This window comes from Crinia signifera, unplaced genomic scaffold (assembly GCF_055691185.1).
Source record: "Crinia signifera unplaced genomic scaffold, ASM5569118v1 HAP2_SCAFFOLD_195, whole genome shotgun sequence".
Classification (NCBI taxonomy): domain Eukaryota; kingdom Metazoa; phylum Chordata; class Amphibia; order Anura; family Myobatrachidae; genus Crinia; species Crinia signifera.
This window is the reverse complement of record NW_028142088.1, coordinates 1-5,000: the sequence shown is the minus strand read 5'-3', so window position 1 is coordinate 5,000 and position 5,000 is coordinate 1.

Sequence of the window (5,000 nt, the reverse complement as noted above, 5' to 3'; positions counted from 1 at the left end):
TTTTCTGTGTGTGTGTGTGTGTGTGTGTGTGTGTGTGTGTGTGTTATTTTTGGGGCGAGAGTTTTTGTTTTTTTTTTGTGAAATTTTTTGCAGCCGGGGGACTTTTTGAATTTTCTGGCTGTGTGTGTGTGTGTTATTTTTGGGGCGAGAGTTTTTGTTTTTTTGTGTGATTTTTTTGCAGCAGGGGGGAGTTTTTGTATTTTCTGGCTGTGTGTGTGTGTGTTATTTTTTGGGGCGAGAGTTTTTGTTTTTTTTTGTGACATTTTTGCAGCAGGGGGGAGTTTTTGCATTTTCTGTGTGTGTGTGTGTGTGTGTGTGTGCGTGCGTGTGCTATTTTTGGGGTGAGGGTTTGTTCTTTTTCTGTGAGATTTGGGGGGAGTTTTTTAAATTTCTGCAAGTGTGTGTGTGTGTTTGTGTTATTTTTGGGGTGAGGGTTTTTTGGGGTTGGAGTGGGGGTTATTTTTTCAGCGGGGGGAGGTGGTTCAGCCTGCCCGGGGACACTTCCATAGGCCCGGGCATGAATCCCGGGCTCGAGTGGGTGAGATACTTCCATGTATTTTCAAAGTGCTTTTTTCACCCTTTCTGTGCAATTCCCGGGACGGCCAGCGGGGGGCGCATGTCCCCGGACCCCGGGACGACGTCCCCCTGGCCCGGGCTACCTTCCCCGGGCAGCGCGGGGTGGTTTTGTGGAAGTTTTTATTTCAGGGGGGGAGACGCTTTGTCATGCCCAGGGACACTTCCATAGGCCCGGGCATGAATCCCGGGCTCGAGTGGGTGAGATACTTCCATGTATTTTCAAAGTGCTTTTTTCACCCTTTCTGTGCAATTCCCGGGACGGCCAGCGGGGGGCGCATGTCCCCGGACCCCGGGACGACGTCCCCCTGGCCCGGGCTACCTTCCCCGGGCAGCGCGGGGTGGTTTTGTGGAAGTTTTTTTTTCAGGGGGGAAGACGCTTTGTCATGCCCAGGGACACTTCCATAGGCCCGGGCATGAATCCCGGGCTCGAGTGGGTGAGATACTTCCATGTATTTTCAAAGTGCTTTTTTCACCCTTTCTGTGCAATTCCCGGGACGGCCAGCGGGGGGCGCATGTCCCCGGACCCCGGGACGACGTCCCCCTGGCCCGGGCTACCTTCCCCGGGCAGCGCGGGGTGGTTTTGTGGAAGTTTTTTTTTTCAGGGGGGAAGACGCTTTGTCATGCCCAGGGACACTTCCATAGGCCCGGGCATGAATCCCGGGGAAGAGTGGGTGAGATACTTCCATGTATTTTCAAAGTGCTTTTTTCACCCTTTCTGTGCAATTCTCGGGTCGGCCAGCGGGGGGCACATGTCCCCGGACCCCGGGACGACGTCCCCCTGGCCCGGGCTACCTTCCCCGGGCAGCGCGGGGTGGTTTTGTGGAAGTTTATTTTTCAGGGGGGAAGACGCTTCAGCTTGCCCGGGGACACTTCCACAGCCCTGGGCATGAATCCCGGGGAAGAGTGGGTGAACAATTTCAAACTGTTTTCAGTGTTTTTTTCACCGATTAGATGCATTTCTCCGGGTGTCCAGCACGGGGCGCAGTCCCCCGGACCCGGGGGTGACCTCACCCAGGCCCGGGCTACCTCCCCCGGGCAGCGTGGGGGTGAAAATCTGGAACTTGTTTTTCCCGGGGGGAAGACGCTCGGACGTGCCCAGGGACACTTCCACAGCCCTGGGCATGAATCCCGGGGAAGAGTGGGCGAGCTGTTTCAAACTATTTTCAAAGTATTTTTTCACAGTTTGGATGCATTTCCCCGGGCGACCAGCGGGGGGCGCAGTGCCCCGGACCCGGGGGTGACCTCCCCCGGGCCTGGGCTACCTTCCCCGGGCATCGTGGGGAGGAAATATGGAACTTTTTTTTTTCAGGGGGGAAGAAGCTTCAGCTTGCCCGGGGACACTTCCACAGCCCTGGGCATGAATCCCGGGGAAGAGTGGGTGAACGATTTCAAACTATTTTCAAAGTATTTTTATCACCTTTTGGACGCATTTCCCCGGGTGTCCTGCGGGTGGCGCAGTTCCCCGGACCCGGGGGTGACCTCCCCCGGGCCCGGGCTACCTTCCCTGGGTAGCGTGGGGTGGAAATATGGAACTTTTTTTTTCAGGGGGGAAGACGCTTCTTCATGCCCGGGGACACTTCCATAGGCCCGGGCATGAATCCCGGGGAAGAGTGGGTGAGGAATCAAAGTATATTCAAAGTGCTTTTTTCACCCTTTCTGTGCAATTCTCAGGTCGGCCAGCGGGGGGCACATGTCCCCGGACCCCTGGACGACGTCCCCCTGGCCCGGGCTACCTTCCCTGGCCAGCGCGGGGTGGTTTTGTGGAAGTTTTTATTTCAGGGGGGGAAGACGCTTTGTCATGCCCGGGGACACTTCCATAGGCCAGGGCATGAATCCCGGGATCGAGTGGGTGAGGAATTTCAAAGTATTTTCAAAGTATTTTTTTCACCTTTTGGACGCAATTCCCCGGTTGTCCTGCGGGGGACGCCGGTCCCCAGACCCGGGGATGACCTCCCCCGGGCCTGGGCTACCTTCCCTGGGTAGCGGGGGGTGGAAATATGGAAGTTTTTTTTTCAGGGGGGAGGACGCTCGAACGTGCCCAGGGACACTTCCACAGCCCTGGGCATGAATCCCGGGGAAGAGTGGGTGAACGATTTCAAGATATTTTCTAAGTGCTTTTTTCACCTTTTGGATGCAATTCCCCGGGTGTCCTGCGGGTGGCGCAGTGCCCCGGACCCGGGGGTGACCTCCCCCGGGCCTGGGCTACCTTCCCTGGGTAGCGGGGGGTGGAAATATGGAAGTTTTTTTTTCAGGGGGGAGGACGCTCGAACGTGCCCAGGGACACTTCCACAGCCCTGGGCATGAATCCCGGGGAAGAGTGGGTGAACGATTTCAAGATATTTTCTAAGTGCTTTTTTCACCTTTTGGATGCAATTCCCCGGGTGTCCTGCGGGTGGCGCAGTGCCCCGGACCCGGGGGTGACCTCCCCCGGGCCTGGGCTACCTTCCCTGGGTAGCGTGGGGTGGAAATATGGAAGGTTTTTTTTCCCGGGGGGGCAGAAGCTTCAGCCTGCCCAGGGACACTTCCACAGCCCTGGGCATGAATCCCGGGGAAGAGTGGGTGAACGATTTCAAGATATTTTCTAAGTGCTTTTTTCACCTTTTGGATGCAATTCTCCGGGTGTCCTGCGGGGGGCGCAGTGCCCCGGACCCGGGGGTGACCTCCCCCGGGCCCGGGCTACCTTCCCTGGGTAGCGGGGGGTGGAAATATGGAAGTTTTTTTTTTCAGGGGGGCATAAGCTTCATCTTGCCCGGGGACACTTCCACAGCCCTGGGCATGAATCCCGGGGAAGAGTGGGTGAACAGTTTCAAACTGTTTTCAGTGTTTTTTTTCACCTTTTGGATGCATTTCTCCGGGTGTCCAGCACGGGGCGCAGTCCCCCGGACCCGGGGGTGACCTCAACCAGGCCCGGGCTACCTCCCCCGGGCAGCGTGGGGTGAAAATCTGGAACTTGTTTTTCCCGGGGGGGGAAGACGCTCGGACGTGCCCAGGGACACTTCCACAGCCCTGGGCATGAATCCCGGGGAAGAGTGGGCGAACGATTTCAAACTATTTTCAAAGTATTTTTTTCACCTTTTGGACGCAATTCCCCGGTTGTCCTGCGGGGGACGCAGTGCCCCGGACCCGGGGGTGACCTCCCCCGGGCCTGGGCTACCTCCCCCGGGCAGCGTGGGGTGGAAATATGGAAGTTTTTTTTTTCAGGGGGAAAAGACGCTTCTTCATGCCCGGGGACACTTCCATAGGCCCGGGCATGAATCCCGGGGAAGAGTGGGTGAGGAATCAAAGTATTTTCAAAGTGCTTTTTTCACCCTTTCTGTGCAATTCTCGGGTCGGCCAGCGGGGGGCACATGTCCCCGGACCCCGGGACGACGTCCCCCTGGCCCGGGCTACCTTCCCTGGGTAGCGTGGGGTGGAAATATGGAAGTTTTTTTTTTCAGGGGGAAAAGACGCTTCTTCATGCCCGGGGACACTTCCACAGCCCTGGGCATGAATCCTGGGGAAGAGTGGGTGAGAGGAATCAAAGTATTTTCAAAGTGCATTTTTACGGCTTGACTCCATTTCTCAATTCAAAGTGCTTTTTTTCTCACGGCTTGACTCCATTTCTCCGGGTGGCCAGCGGTGCCCCGGACCCAGGGGTGACCTCCCCCAGGCCCGGGCTACCTTCCCTGGGTAGCGTGGGGTGGAAATATGGAAGTTTTTTTTTTCAGGGGGGCAGAAGCTTCGGCTTGCCCGGGGACACTTCCACAGCCCTGGGCATGAATCCCGGGCTTGAGTGGGTGAGGAATTTTGAAGTATTTTCTAAGTGCTTTTTTCACCTTTTGGATGCAATTCTCCGGGTGTCCTGCGGGGGGCGCAGTGCCCCGGACCCGGGGGTGACCTTCCCCGGGCCTGGGCTACCTTCCCTGGGTAGCGGGGGGTGGAAATATGGAAGTTTTTTTTTTCCGGGGGGCAGAAGCTTCAGCCTGCCCAGGGACACTTCCACAGCCCTGGGCATGAATCCCGGGGAAGAGTGGGTGAACGGTTTCAAGATATTTTCTAAGTGCTTTTTTCACCCTTTCTGTGCAATTCTCGGGTCGGCCAGCGGGGGGCACATGTCCCCGGACCCGGGAGTGGCCTCCCCCGGGCCCGGGCTACCTTCCCCGGGCATCGTGGGGTGGAAATATGGAAGTTTTTTTTTTCCGGGGGGAAGACGCTCGGACGTGCCCAGGGACACTTCCACAGCCCTGGGCATGATTCCCGGGGAAGAGTGGGTGAACCATTTCAAACTGTTTTCAGTGTTTTTTTCACCTTTTGGATGCATTTCTCCGGGTGTCCAGCACGGGGCGCAGTCCCCCGGACCCGGGGGTGACCTCCCCCAGGCCCGGGCTACCTCCCCCGGGCAGCGTGGGGTGAAAATCTGGAACTTGTTTTTCCCGGGGGGGGAA